Here is a 16,776-nt window from a genome sequence, read left to right on the forward strand (position 1 = left end):
AGTAGATAAACTCGAGAAGAGTGCTTCTACCACTCTGATAGGCCCACGTTGGACACCCCAACATGTGGAAATACCTGGCTTGGTTCAAGGCTGTCAAAGTCTGCTGTGGGCACCTACATGGCACAGGTGTTCAAGTCCTGATAGGCCCACAAAGCTGCCTCCTTGCACATGTGATCTGCATGGCAGAGCATCTGCATGACACTCTGCCACTCAATTACTTAGGGAGCTGTGGACTCAGGCTGAAGCAAGGAATTGTACTTTGCAGAAAAGGACAGTCAGTCTCCTAATCTCAGCACTGGCATCCGAGATCAACTCTGAGAGGCATGAATGCAGGGTTTATAGAATAATTCAGTCTTTATCAAGACTTATAGGCAAGAGCAGAGAAATGTCACTGAAGGGCACATTTGTCAGAGAGTGGCACAGTGGAGGGACTCCAAGGGGTGATCCCTGTCTAGAGTAGTATGCTTTAAGACTGCTTAAATCTCTTGAGGAATTTCTGTTTTAAGAATTTCATGAGTTTGAGGCATCTTATTAGGATTTCACCAGTGACGACTAACCAAATGGAAGCTGTGCTTGGGTCTTAGGTGTCTGATTCGCCACTGCCACCTGAGTGAATGGGGAAACTAGGGCCACAATAATTTTAGGTCTTCCCAGAGCAGTAACGCTGAAGGGGCCTAAAGTCTGTACCAGATTTATATTGGCATACGATGGGGGCCTTCCACAGAATCTGTACCCATCCATGCCTGGAAGTTGGGCTTTTGGACACTTCAGAGAATGCCACAGAAATTATTTCAAAATCTAGAAATTCACAGACAAGTCTATTAAGTGTTTCTTCTGTGCCATGCTCGGATATTGTCTGAGATATTTCACAACTCTTGAAGGACTGAGGAGATTTGCACATATTTTTATTTAGTAGACTGTATAACCCAAGCACCACATATTGTGCGTGACCTGGACACCCATCCAACATTTTCAAGTGTCCCTTGATCCAGTGATAATATTTATTGTCTCCCTCATTTATCACTGAATTGCGCAAAATCATTAACATGCGCTCATTTTACATTTGCCCAAGATTCCTGAGCTTATTTTTTATTGAAAAATTGATGTCTAACAATGAAAAGAGGGAGAAATAAAATTAAGAAACCCATGAAAGTGAAAGTGCACTGGGCATGGTCAGAGAATAATTAGGAATGGTGGGATTGAGAAAGGAGAATGAACAACATAAATGAAGCACAACTGACCTAGAAGAGGAAGGAATCAGAGCAATTTGCCTCCTTTTTTTTTTTTGATTTTTGGGTCACACCTAACAATGCTGAGGGGTTACTCCTGGCTCTGCACTCAAGAATTACTCCTGTCAGTGGTCAGAGGACCATATGGGATGCTGGGGATTGAACCTGGGTCTGCCACGTGCAAGGTAAACGCCCTACCTGCTGTACTATTGCTCCAGCCACAGCAATTTGCCTCTTATGGATAAGCATCCCCTGTGTGTATGTCGCAAAGATTAAATAACAATAACACACTGTTGTTTCCTTAATCCAACATTATTGTGGTAATACAAGTACCTGTTTACAGGTACCTTTGCACCCTGGCTTTGAACATGCCAACTTCTCACCATCTTCCATCTTCAGTCACTCCCCATCTTGGACCAAGTTTTTCTTGTAAATATGCACACAAAGTTTGGAAACCTGTTATGTTTCTGCCAAAGAGGTGATGAGCTATATGCTGAGTGAAGTAATTCAGATAGAAAGAGAAAAATCTCTCTAAAATGTGGAATGGAAAAAACACACATCAAGTTAGCAACCTCCATAGATGTAGGATAACATTGGGTTTGTCCTTTTAGCCTTGCTGCAGGGAACTTAGTTTACCTTCAAGCAATGTCCTTTCTGTATGGAAACATGAAGACATTAATATTATGCTCTGTAACACGGGAGTTGATTGACTCCAATAGTATTTACTCCTGGGCATCTGCTTTCTCCACTCAGTCGCCCTTAGTTCCTAGTACCCAAAAGCAGGGTCCTGAAGAGGGATGGAATAGACCCAGGGCAAGCTGTGAGCTACCCTGGCATCGAAATGGGCCAGGCCCAAGCGCCACAATACTCAACTATAAGTTGAGAGCATGGTCATAGACAAATGCTGTCATGATCCAAAAGTAACAATGAGACTAGGACCCTGCTGGGGTTAGGAAGACTAACCTGGCCTGAGGACTGGTCTGGAATATATAGCGAATGTCCTCAGGAAGAACCACACTTTAATTGTGATATATTTCTTACTGTGCTCATAAGAATGACATTGCTAGAAATATTAGAAATAAATTTACTATAACTATTTAAGTGGATTACTAGCTGAGGAAGGAAGAAAGGGACACACCCTGATACACCCTTCTTTGGACCCCACCCTTGAGTGGATCTCCTAGTAATCTCCTTTCAACCCACCTTTGTGTTACTGCCCTATGTAATTGCTATATAAACTAAGACTGTAACAGAAAACAAGGGGGAGACACATGAGAGGACATGGGAGAAGAACAGAGAAGACACAGAAGCAGGGCAGAAGACACAGGGAGATGACACAAGAGAAGACACACGGGATGACACAGAAGCAAAGGAGACAACACAGACAGAAGAAGACACAGAAGCAGTGACAGAGAGAAGTCGGAAGAGACCAGAGGAGAGACTACAGAGACAGAGACAGAGAGACAGACAGAAGAGAGCACAGTGGCACACACAGAAGCAGAGCACAGAGAAGAGCAATCCCGATCCAGTCCTTACACCGAGGCTCGAGATCACTGAATGCGCGAGCGGCATGTGCAAGAGAGAACTGCGCCAAGTGACTGCAAACTACAGAACAACATGACACATCATTGCATCTCCCCCTCCCGCGTGCGCCTTTGTAATGTTTTACACATAGATGACCAAAATGGTTAGAATCTGGGAGCCACAGGACCAGAGAAATAGATTCAAGAGCTTGGTGCCTGTATTGCATGCAGGAGACCAAGGTTCAATCTTCAATCTCCAGAACCACATGCCCCCGAGGTACCCGGAGCTCATCCCAACCCCCGCACTGCCATATGCGGCCTCAATCCCCCACAGATTGGTGGTGCTTTATCTCAGAAATTCTCCACATTCTCTCAAATACCACATACATTTCCCCCTAATAAATTATGACATTTCTATAACATATAACCTAGAAATTCATGTCAAAATGGTGCTACTCCAAGAGCCTGAGATCCCTAGGGCAAGACCAACAGGTTTAGCCCTGATGAGGAATTCCAGGAACAGGATCACTCCATGCATTTACTGAGGATCTTTTCTGTTCCAGCCACTGGCCATGTTGCTATTACCTCCTTCTATTCTTTGTAGCAGTGTTAACTGTTAGTATGAAGATCATGATAGGAACATTGGATATGCTGAATTATGGGGATATAAATAATTTTTGCCTACCACTGCTATTGAAAAAAGAGATAGCAAGAAAATTTCAACTTGCATAACTATCCATTTCTTATCTTCTCTTGAGGTGGTTTTTAGACCCAGAAAATGTGTTACAGGTTGGGTTTTTTGGGATGTGAGGGTTTAGGTCACGCCCATTTGTGCTCAGGGGTCACTCCTGGTGGGCTTGGGGATACCATGTAGGGATCAAACCCAGTAGCTTGCAAGGCAAAGGCCCTACCCGCTCTACTATTATTCTGACCCTCCTACCCTTTGGTATTTGAAAATATGACCTTATTTGGAGTAGGGTGTTTGGCATGTACTCAAGGCAAGATAAGGTCTTCAAGGTGGGCTGTAAATCAATGACTATTATCATTATAAACCAAGGTAACTCTCAATGTAGACATAGGAGTTACAGACCTGCCAAGGTTGAAAGTGTATGGAAGACTCCAGTGAGGGGCAAATGGTGGAAACTAGCCATACAAATCACATTAAGAACATAAGTAGGGTAACAGAAAAAGTGCTGGGCTTACAGATGCCTCTGCTTCACAGTAAGGTGATGCAGCTTCTCATTTTCTTTCATTTTTAGTTGAAGGAAAAATGAAGAGAAAATTGGGTTCTATATAAAATTTTCAATTGGACAGCAGTTAATTTTCTCATATTTCTTTGTGAGTGAAAAATATTTAAAGACATAAATGATTTTTTTAAATTGTCTTAAAAATACGTTTTTGCAAAAGCCCAGGTCCAGATAGATTCACTAGCGAATTCTTCGAAATATTTAAAAAGGAACAATTGCCAGTTTTTTCAATCTCTTCCAGTAAATTGAGGAAGCAGAAACACTAGCAAGCCTTTTCTATGAGGCATATACCACCATAATAAGTAAAGCAGACAGAGACACCATAAAAAAGTGAGAAAATTAGAGGGGCAGGAGCCACAGCAGTGCCCTGGAGTTATCCTGCAGTTCAGACACCCAAGGGAGCCCTGAGTATCACCCGGTGCCCCCCCCCCAAGGAAAACAGACAAAAATAAAAACAGCTTGATGACCTGTGAGTGGGCACCGGGGCAGAAGCAAAGATGCCCCCTGCTATGGAGGCCCCAGGACAACAGCAGCTGCTCGGGGCGGCCCACACAGCCAGCACAGTCCCCAGCTCTGGTCCTCCTGATGCCATAGCAGCCCTTCAGGCACCGGGAGGGCAAGCACTGAGCTCCTATCAGTAGTGACAGCTACAGACAGCCTACAAGGTTCCAGGTGCAGGAGCCAGGGAACAGGGTGGGCGTGGCTAAAGCACGTGTCCTGTCCCTCTGTGGCTCTGACCACTGCAGCAGTAGCAAGGAGAGAGCAGCGAAATGCCACAAGCAGAAACCAGAAACTTGGCGGCCCCCAACAGACTTCTTGCAGGATGGCAGCATCCAGGGCAGTTTCCACAGAGGGCGGTTGACAGCCAGGGTCTAAAAGGTGTGGCACACGCAGGGATGAGGGAAGCCGAGGGACAGTAGCAGACACCATGGACGGGGACTTCTAACATGAATGATGGGACTGGAGAGATGGTCCAGAGGGTAGGGCATTTGACTTACATGCGGCCGGCCAGGGTTCGATTCCTGAAACCCATATGGTCCCCTGAGTACCACCAGGAATAATTCCTGAGTGCGTGAGCCAGGAGTAACTGCTGAGCATCGCCAGGTGTGACTAAAAGGCAAAAAAGAAAGAAAAGAAAGAAAGAAAACAAAATTACAGTCCAATATCCCTGATGAACATGGATGCAAAGATCTTCAACAAAATACTCACAAATAGATCCTATTCAAGTACCTGGGCCATATCAGGGCTCCCTTCCGGAGCCTCGTGTCTAACTAGACCCCCAGGGCAACCGGTTTTCATCCTTAATCTGTGGAGGGAATCGACGCACATCTCTCGCACCCAAAGCTGCAACTTTCCAGGCATCCTCTGTACATCCCATTCAGTTACCCTGCCCATGTCAGGGCTCCTTCCCGAAGCCATGGCTGCCAATGCAGCCACAAGTTATTCTCCCCCCTCCATAGCCCATACGAACCATAAGTTACCTTCTTAGTTGGAACGTTCACTAGGTTAGCTTAACCGCAAGAAAAACACTAGCCAATAACTCATTAAGCCCACCTCAATTAATACTGCATCATAAGCAGAATAGTAACAGTGAAACTGAAAGGCTACACCACACAGGTCACAATGGTAAAGCAACACAGAACCCCACCGAGCTTAATTATTGAAGAGGCTAGCCCAGGAGACCCCAACAGCAATGAAGAACTAGAAGCCCTCTCTGACAAGGAATTTAGAAGGGAGCTACTGAGGATGCTTAGGGAGCTAAAAGAAGCAATGAAAAGCAATGCCAAGAAAAATAGAAGAGGATTTGAAGGTAGAAATGCAGAATATGCAAACAAAATTACAAACGGAGATGTCAGACCTGAAAAACCTGATAGGTGAATTGAAAAACTCAGGGAAAGGCCTCGGCAGCTGACTAACAGCTGCTGAGGACAGAATCAGTGAACTCTAAGATGAAGTCCAGAGACTCTCCAGAAAAGAGCAGAAAATTGAAAAGAGACTCAAAATTTAGTAAGAGATGGCAAGAGAAGATCGTGATGAAGCCAAGAGGAGTAACATAAGAATGGCATCAATAGCAACACAATACTAGTGGGAGACTTCAACACCACTTTATCACCGCTTGATAGATCAACCAGACTCAAGCTTAGCAAGGACATACTTCATCTGAGGGAAGAAATGGAAGAAAGGGACTTAGTAAATATATAAATATAAAATATAAATATATATATATATTTAAATATAATATATAAATATATACAGGATGCTTCATCCTCATAAAGCTGAACACACATTCTTCTCAAGTGTGCATGGAACATTCTCCAAGGTAGACCACATGCTGAGCCACAAAACATACCTCCATAAAATTAAGAAGATAGAGATTGTATCAACGATCTTCTCAGACCACGATGTGCTGAAATTAGAAATAAATCACACACACAAACAGAAAACTAAATAAAACACCTGGAAATTAAACAGCTCACTATTGGACAACGAGTGGCTTTGAAAGGAAATCAAAGAGGAAATCAAAAGGTACCTGGAAATGAACGACAATGAGGACACGAGTTACCAAAACTTATGGGACACAGCAAAAGCTGTGTTAAGAGGAAAATTTATAGCTCTACAAGCATTCTTCAGGAAGGAAGAGTGAGCCCACATAAGTAACCTGCAACTTAACCTCACGGCTTAAGAGCTTGGAGAATGACCAACAAAAGGAGTGGAATCCGAACAGGAAGAAGGAAATAATAAAACTCAGAGAACAAATTAATGAGATGGAAACCCAAAAATCAATCTGAAAGATCTATGAAACCAAGAGTTGGTTCTTTGAGAAAATAAACAAGTTCAATAAATCTCTAGCAAAGACACAAAAAAGGGAGAGAGAAACCCTAATAAACTGAATCAGAAATGAGAAGGGGAACATTACAACAGAAACTACAAAATTTCAAAGGATCCTCAGAGATTACTTTGGGAATCTTTATGGCACAAAACATGAAAACCTTGAGGAAATGGACAAATTCCTAGATCCCTATAGCCTCCCAAGACTGAACCAAGAAGACCTGGAATACCTGAACAGACCTATCACTATCAAGGAAATTGAAACGGTAATAAAAATTCTCCCCAAACCCAAAAGTCCTGGTCCTGGTGATTCATCAGTGAATTCTTCCAAATCTTTAAACAGGACTTACTCCCAATCCTCTTTAAGCTTTTCCAGGAAATTAAAGTATCAAAAGCACTTCTAAACAGTTTCTATGAAGCAAATATCACCCTCATACCAAAAGCAGACAGAGATACCACAAAGAAAGAGAATTACAGACCAATATCCCTAATGAACATAGACGCAAAGATCCTCAACAAAAAATTCTAGCAAGTAGAATGCAACGACTTGTCAAAAAGATTATTTTCCATGACCAAGTAGGATTGATCCCAGGGATGCAAGGATGGTTTAACATTCTCAAGACGATCAACATAATCCATCATATCAATAAAAGAAATAACAAAAAACATATGACCATATCAATAGATACAGAGAAAGCATTTGACAAGATCCAGCACTTGTTTATGATAAAAAACTCTCAGAAAAAGTGTATCAAAGGAACTTTCCTCAATATAGTCAAAGCCATTTACCACAAGCCCATGGCGAGTATCATTCTCAATGGGGAAAACTGAAAGCCTTCTCTCTAAGATCGGCACAAGACAAGGTTGCCCGCTTCTGGCACTCCTATTCAATATAGTACTGGAAGTCCTGGCCATAGCAGTTAGACAAGAAAAAGATATCAAGAGCATGCAGATAGAAAAGGAAGAGGTCAAGTTATCAGTATTTGCAGAGGACATGAAACTATACTTAGAAAGCCCTAAAGACTCTACAGAAAAGCTCCTAGAAAAAAATAGGTCAATATAGTAAAGTGGCAGGCTACAAAGTCAACACCCAAAAGTCTATGGCTTTCTTATATACAAATAATGAAAGAGAAGAAAGAGAGATTAAAAAAAAAAACAATTCCGTTCACATTAGTACCACAGAAAATCAAGTTCCGTTGGAATTAGCTTAACCAAGGAGGTGAAGGACCTATACAAGGAAAATTACAAAACATTACTTCAAGAAATAAAGGAGAACACTAGGAAATGGAGACACATCCCCTGCTCATGGATAGGGAGAATTAACATTATCGAAATGGCAATACTGCCCAAAGCACTATACAAATTTAATATGGTCTCTATCAGGATACCCATGACATTTTTCAAAGAAATAGACAAAACACTCCTGAAATTCATATGGAACAATAAAGCCCCATGAGTAGCTAAAGCAATAATTCTATGGAAAAAGAAGATGAGTGGCATCACCTTCCCCAACTTCAAACTCTACTACAAAGTAGTTGTAATTAAAACAACATGGTATTGGGCTAGAAACAGACTTGCAAACCAATGGAACAGAGTTGAATATCCTGTCTCAGACCCCCATATATATGGTCACTTAACCTTTGACAAAGAAACAAGAAATGTGAAGTGAAACAAGGAAAGCATCTTCAACAAGTGGTGCTGGGAAAACTGGATAGGTACCTGCAAAAAAATGAACTCTGATCTTTGTCTAGTGCCAAACAGTCAGTTCAATGTGGATTAAAGACCTCAATATCAGACATGAATCTACAAGGTACATAGAGAAAGATGTAGGCAGAACTCTCCATGACATTGAAGTTAAAAGTATCTTTAAGGATGAAACAGCACTGACCATGCAAGTGGAAGCAAAACATAAACAAATGGGACTACATCAAACTAAGAAGCTTCTGCACTTCAAATGCAACAGTAACCAAAATACAGAAAGTTCCCATAGAATGGGAAAGAATATTTACCCAATACCCATATGATAAGGGATTAATATCCAGGACATACAAGACACTAGTAGAATTGTATATTTAAAAATAACACTTCCAGGACCGGGAAACGCTTCCCTGCTCTGCGTGGACCTGAGAAACTGTCCCCCAAGTCGGCTTTCTGCCGGCTTGGGCTTCTCTGCATCCCCTCCCACTTTGCCGCCACCACGGCCAGTCAAGACCAGCACTGCCCCATCTCACGTGTCTTGAACAGGTGAGGACTGACCGAGAAACGCTTCCCTGTGCTGCACGGACCTGCGAGAAACTGCGACCCCGCCAGGAAGATTCTGGGGGCGTGGCCTGTATCGCAGTGGGCGTGGTCTCAAAGTGAGCGTGGTCTTCTGTCGGAGCAGTGGCCGCTAACACGGCCGCAGATATTATCTCCACAGATATTATCTCTGACCATGCCACAATAGGTATTGTCTATTTCTTTGAAAATGACTTTAATCATCTCAACCACCTATGCAAAATACCCATTAGCTTAGTCTAACATTATACAACCTATCACTGAATAAGGGAAGTTTAGCACAAGCAGAAACCCTCCTTCCCACAACAAGAGGGAACAGGAATAAAGAACCACAAAGCTCAGACTCTACACTTCCATATCAAGATGAAGAAGCAGTGAAAATCCCCTCCACCAAGAGAGGGAAATGAAAAGATTCCAGAAATATCATCAGGGGCTACTCACAGCTACGACCTCTCAGATAAATAATTCAGAGAGGAAATCGGGAGGAGAGTCGACCTCCCATGGAACAGACATCCAATAAGTTAAGGGAGGAGATGAATGAAGCACTGGAACGGTATACCAAGAAAATGCAGGAAGAAATGAGAGCAGAAATTTCAAACCTACGAACGGAAGTCACACAAATAAAGGAATCTGTAGATGAAATAAAAATCTCATTAGATGCCCTCAACAGTAGAATGACTACAGCCGAAGACAGAATCAGTGACCTAGAAGATGAGCTACAGAAAGCTTATGGACAACAACAAATCATGGCCAAAGAACTCAAAATGGCTATAAAACGAATCAGAGCCCTGGGGGATGACTTCAAGAGGAACAACATAAGAATCATTGGAGTACCAGAACCACAGGGAAGTAACCCCAATGAAAAAAAACACAGTCAAAGACATCATTGCTAAGAAATTCCCAGAGCTGGAGAAGGCAGGCATCCAGATACAAGGAGTCCGAAGAATACCAGCAAAAAGAGACCCAAATAAAAAGACTCCAAGGCATATCAGAGTCAGAATGACGGATGCTATGGATAGAGACACAATTCTGCAGGCAGCAAGGTCAAAGAAGGAAATCACATACAAAGGAGCACCCCTCAGATTTACAGCAGACCTGTCAGAGGAAACCCTCCAAGCCCGAAGAAAATGGTGGGACATAGTGAAAAAACTCAATGAAATGAATGCCTCACCAAGAATACTTGATCCCACTAAACTCTCACTCAAACTCGAAGGAACCATACACTACTTCTCAGACGAAAAACAGCTCAGGAACTTCATGGACTCAAAACCAAACTTGAAAGAAGGTCTAAAGGGGCTACTGTGAGACAAGTAGGAGCCCTATAAGAACAACAAATCTCACAGAAAGATGACACAAAACCCCATCACAATAATCTCTCTTAATGTCAACGGCCTAAATGCACCTATCAAGAGACACAGAGTGGCAAAATGGATCCGGAAATTAAACCCAACATTCTGTTGCCTGCAAGAAACTCACCTGAACAAACAGAGTAAACATAGACTCAAAGTCAAAGGATGGAAAACAATCCTGCAAGCAAGCAACTCCCTTAAAAAATCTGGAGTGGCCATCCTAATATCCGACAACATAGATTTCAGGTTGAAAAAGATTATGAGGGATAGCGAAGGTCATTTTCTGTTTATCAAGGGATATGTGCAACAGGAAGAAATCACACTCTTAAACATATATGCACCTGATGAGTGACCAGCTAAATATTTAAAACAACTCCTAACAGACTTCAAAGAGGACATCACTAACAGTACAATAGTAGTCGGAGAATTCAATATGGGCTTATAGTCTCTAGATAGATCGACAAGAACAAAACTCAACAAGGAAACACTGACTCTGAAAGAAGAAATTGAAGAGAGAGGCCTAATAGACCTATACAGGACCTTACACCCCAAAAAGAAAGAATACACATTCTTTTCCAGTGCACACGGAACATTTTCTAAAATAGACCGTGTACTGGGCCCAAGAACATACCTCAATAGAATCGGAAAAATAGAAATTGTATCAACCATCTTGTCATACCACGATGCGCTGAAGATAGAAGCTAACCACTCACCGACACGGAGAATCAAATTAAACATTTCAATGTTGAACAATAAGTGGGTCAGGAAGGAAATCAAGGAAGAAATCAAAAAATACTTAGAAACAAATGAGAATGAAGACACGAGCTGCCAAAACCTATGGGACGCAGCTAAAGCCGTGTTAAGGGGAAAATTTATAGCTCTCCAAGCATTCCTCAGGAAGGAAGAAAGGGCCCATATAGACAGCTTAACTTCATGACTCAAGACCTTAGAAAAGGACCAGAAAAAGGAACCCAAACCAGATCGAAGGAAAGAAATAATAAAAATTAGAGCAGAAATTAATGACATGGAAACCAAAAAGAAAATCCAAAAGATCAATGAAACCAAGAGCTTGTTCTTCAAGAAAATAAATAAGATTGATAAACCACTAGCAAGACTCACAAAGAAAGAAAGAGAGAGAACCCTAATAAATCGAATCAGAAATGAAAAGGGGGACATCATAAAAGAAACCAGTGATTCAAAAGATCATTAGAGACTACTTCGAAAGTCTATATGCCACAAAACAGGAGAACCTAAAAGAACTGGATGGAGTCCTCGATTCTTACAATCTCCCAAGACTGAACAAAGAAGACTTGGAATACCTGAATAGACCCATCAATGTTAAGGAAATTGAAACTGTAATCAAAAACCTCCCCAAAAACAAAAGCCCAGGCCCAGATGGTTTCACTGGCGAATTCTTCCAAACATTTAAAGAAGACCTATTGCCTGTTTTCCTCAAACTTTTCCAGGAAATTGAAAAAACAGGAACTCTCCCAGACAGTTTCTATGAAGCACATATCTCCCTAATACCAAAAGCAAACAAAGACACCACTAAGAAAGAAAATTACAGACGAATTTCCCTGATGAACACCGATGCGAAGATCCTCAACAAAATACTAGCAAATAGGATCCAACAACTCATCAAAAAGATCATACATCACGACCAAGTGGGATTCATCCCAGGGATGCAAGGATGGTTTAACATTCGGAAATCAATCAACATAATCCAGCATATCAACAAAAGTAAAGATAAAAACCATATGATCATATCAATAGATGCAGAGAAAGCAGTTGACAAGATCCAACATCCTTTCATGATGAAAACCCTCGCCAAAATGGGGTTTGGAGGAACTTTTCTCAAGATAGTCGAAGCCATCTATCACAAGCCTACGGCAAGCATTATCCTCAACGGGGAAAAACTAAGGGCCTTTCCTCTGAGATCAGGCACAAGACAAGGATGCCCACTCTCACCACTCCTCTTCAATATAGTACTGGAAGCACTTGCGATAGCTATTAGACAAGAAAAAGAGATTAAGGCCATCCAGATAGGAAAGGAAGAAATCAAACTCACTATTTGCAGACGACATGATACTATATCTAGAGAAGCCTAAAACCTCTACTAAGGAACTCTTAGAAACAATAGACTTATACAGTAAAGTTGCAGGCTACAAAATCAATACCCAAAAATCCATGGCCTTCATATATGCAAACAATGAGGCAGAGGAAAGGGACATGAAAAAAGCAATCCCATTCACAATCGTGCCCCAGAAAATCAAGTATCTCGAGATCAGCTTAACCAAGGAAGTAAAAGAACTTTACAAAGAAAACTACAAAACGCTACTCCATGAAATCAAAGAGGACATGAGGAAATGGAAACATATACCCTGCTCGTGGATAGGGAGAATCAATGTTGTCAAAATGGCAATACACCCTAAAGCTTTATACAGATTCAATGCGATCCCTATAAGTATACCCATGACATTCTTCAAAGAAATGGATCAAGCAATCCTAAAATTCATATGGAATAACAAACATCCAAGGATAGCTAAAACAATTCTTGGGAAAAAGATGATGGGAGGCATCACCCTCCCCAACCTCAAACTTTACTACAAAGCAGTAACAATTAAAACAGCATGGTACTGGAACAAATGCAGAGCCGTAGACCAATGGAACAGGCTGGGATATCCCTACACACAACCCCAAATGTATGATCATCTAATCTTTGATAAGGGAGCAAGAGATGTGAAGTGGAGCAAGGAAAGCCTCTTTAATAAATGGTGCTGGCACAACTGGACAACCACATGCAAAAAAATGGGTTTAGACCTTGACCTGACACCATGCACAAAAGTCAGATCAAAATGGATTAAAGACCTCAACATTAGACCACAAACCATAAGGTACATTGAAGACAAGGTCGGCAAAACCCTCCACGATACTGAAGATAAAGGTATCTTCAAAGGTGACACGGAACTAAGCAATCTAGTAAAAACAGAGATCAACAAATGGGACTACATTAAACTAAAAAGCTTCTGCACCGCAAATGATACAGTGACCAGAATACAAAGACTATCCACAGAATGGGAAAGGATATTTACACAATACCCATCAGGTAAGGGGTTAATATCAATGGTATATAAAGCACTGGTTGAACTCTACAAGAAGGAAACATCCAACCCCATCAAAAAATGGGGCAAAGAAATGAACAGAAACTTTACCAAGGAAGAAATACAAATGGCCAAAAGGCACATGAAAAAGTGCTCTACATCACTAATCATCAGAGAGATGCAGATCAAAACAGCCATGAGATACCACCTCACACCACAGAGACTAGCACACATCCAAAAGAACAAAAGCAACCGCTGTTTGAGAGGATGTGGGGAGAAAGGGACCCTTCTTCACTGCTGGTGGGAATGCCGACTGGTTCAGCCCTTCTGGAAAACAATTTGGACGATTCTCAAAAAATTAGATATTGAATTCCCATTTGACCCAGCAATACCACTGCTGGGAATATATCCCAGAGAGGCAAAAAAGTACAGTCGAAACAACATCTGCACATGTATGTTCATCGCAGCACTATTCACAATAGCCAGTATCTGGAAAAAACCCGAATGCCCTAGAACGGATGACTGGTTGAGGAAACTTTTGTACATCTATACAATGGAATACTATGCAGCTGTTAGAAAAAAGGAGGTCACGAAATTTGTATTTAAGTGGATCGGCATGAAAAGTTTCATGCTGAGTGAAATGAGTCAGAAAGAGAGAGACAGACATAGAAAGATTGCACTCATCTATGGTATATAGAATAACAGAGTGGGAGACTAACACCCAAGAATTGTAGAAATAAGTACCAGGAGGTTGACTCCATGGCTCGGAGGTTGGCCTCACATTCTGGGGAAAGGGCAACTCAGAGAAGGGATCACCAACTATAATGTATCAAAGGCCATGTGGGGGAAGGGAGTTGCGGGCTGAATTAGGGCTAGAGACTGATCACAGTGGCCACTCAACACCTTTATTGCAAACCACAACAGCTAATTAGAGAGAGAGAACAGAAGGGAATGTCCTGCCACAGTGGCAGGGTGGGGTGAGGGGAGATGGGATTGGGGAGGGTGGGAGGGATGCTGGGTTTACTGGTGGTGGAGAATGGGCACTGGTGAAGGGATGGGTTCCCGAACTTTGTATGAGGGAAGCATAAGCACAAAAGTGTATAAATCTGTAACTGTACCCTCACGGTGATTCACTAATTAAAAATAAATAAATAAAAAAACACCTCCAAACCCATCAAAAAATGGGAGAGGAAATGAACAGAAGTTTCCATAAAAATTAAATACAAATAGCCAAGAGGCACATGAAAAAATGCTCCACGTCGCTAGTCATCAGGGAGATGCAAATCAAAACAACAATACAGTATCATCTCACACCACAGAGACTGGCACACATTCAAAAGAACAAAAGCAACCAATGCTGGCGTGGATGTGAGGGGTGGGGGAGGATGCTTTTTCACTGTTGGTGGGAATGCCGGCTGGTCCAGCCTTTCTGGAAAACGATATGGACAGTCCTTCAAAAACTAGAAATTGAGCTTCCATATGACCCTGCAATACCGCTTCTGGGAATATATCCCAAGGATGCAAAATAGTGCAGTAGAAATGGCATCTCTACCTACATATTCATTGCAGCACTGTTCATAATAACCAAAATATGGAAACAACCCGAGTGCCCTAGAACAGATGACTGGTTAAAGAAACTTTGGTACCTCTACACAATGGAATACTATGCAGCTGTTAGGAGAGATGAAGTCAAGAGACTTGCTCATAAATGGGTAGACATGGAGAGTGTCATGCTAAGTGAAATGAGTCAGAAAGAGAGCGAAAGACATAGAAGGACTGCACTCATTTGTGGAGTATAGAATAACATCACATGAGGCTGACACAGAAGGACAGTAGATATGCAGGGGCCTGGACGATTTCCCCATCGCTGGAAGCCTGCTTCATAAGCAGAGGGGAGAAGGCAGATGGAATAGAGAAGGGATCACTAAGAAAATTATGGCAGGAGGAATCAGTCGGGATGGGATATGTGTGCCAAAAGTAGATAATGGACCAAACATGATGAATTCTCAGTGTCTGTGTTTCAAGCCATAATGCCCAAAAGTATAGAGAGAGCATGGGGAGTACTGCCTGCCATGGAGGCAGGGGGAGGGTGAGAAAGGGAGGTAATACCGGGGATATTGGTGGTGGGCAATGTTCACCGGTGGAGGGATGGGTGTTTGATTATTGTGAGATTGTAACCCAAACAAGAAAGCTTGTAACTATCTCATGGTAATTTAATAAATTTTAAAAAAAGAAAAAGAAAAAAATTCACAAATAGAATGCAAAGACTCATCAAAAAGATGATACAACACGACCAAATGGGATTTATCGCAGGGATGCAAGTATGGCAAGGATGGTTTACTATTCAGAAATCAATAAACGTAATCCATCATATCAATAAAAGAAAAGATAAAAACCATGGGATTGTATCAATCGATGCAGAGAAAGCATTTGACAAGATCCAGCACCCATTTATGATACAAAATCTCAGCAAAATAGACTTTGAAGAAACTTTCCTCAATATAGCCAAAGCCATCTACCACAAGCCCATGACAAGAATTATCCTCAATGGGGAAAAATTACAAGCCTTCCCTCTAAGATCATGGACAAGACAAGGATGCCCACTCTCACTACTTCTATTCAGTAGTGTACTCGAAGTACTTGCCATAGCAGTTAGGCAAGAGAAAGATGTTAAGGTCATTCAGATTGGAATGGAAGAAATCAATCTCTCACTATTTACAGATGGCATGATTCTATACCGAGAGAACCCTATAGCCTCTACCAAGAAGCTCCTAGAAACAATATACTGTGTAGTAAAGTCACAGGTATAAAACCAATACCAAAATGTCCATGGGTTTCCTATATGGAAAAATGAGAGAAGAAAATGATATGAATTAAAGAATCCCTTTCACAATCATGCCTCAGAATATAAATTATCTCAGAATAAGCTTAACTAAGGAAGTAAAGGAACTATGCAAAGAAAACTACCAAATGCCATTTCAAGAAATACAACAGGACATGGGGAAATGGAAAATCATCCCTAATCATGGATTAGGAGAATTTACATTGTAAAAATGGCAATACTCCCCAAAGCTTTATAAAGATTCAGTGAAGCCCTATAATTATTCCCATGATATTATTCAAAGAAATTGATTGAAACCTCTTGAAATTCATATGGAACAACAAGCCTCCCCAATGTCACTTGTCATTTGTCATCCCGTAGATCTTCAATTTGCTCCAGC

The sequence above is a fragment of the Sorex araneus genome, chromosome 1 (genome assembly GCF_027595985.1).
Source record: "Sorex araneus isolate mSorAra2 chromosome 1, mSorAra2.pri, whole genome shotgun sequence".
NCBI classification, from domain to species: domain Eukaryota; kingdom Metazoa; phylum Chordata; class Mammalia; order Eulipotyphla; family Soricidae; genus Sorex; species Sorex araneus.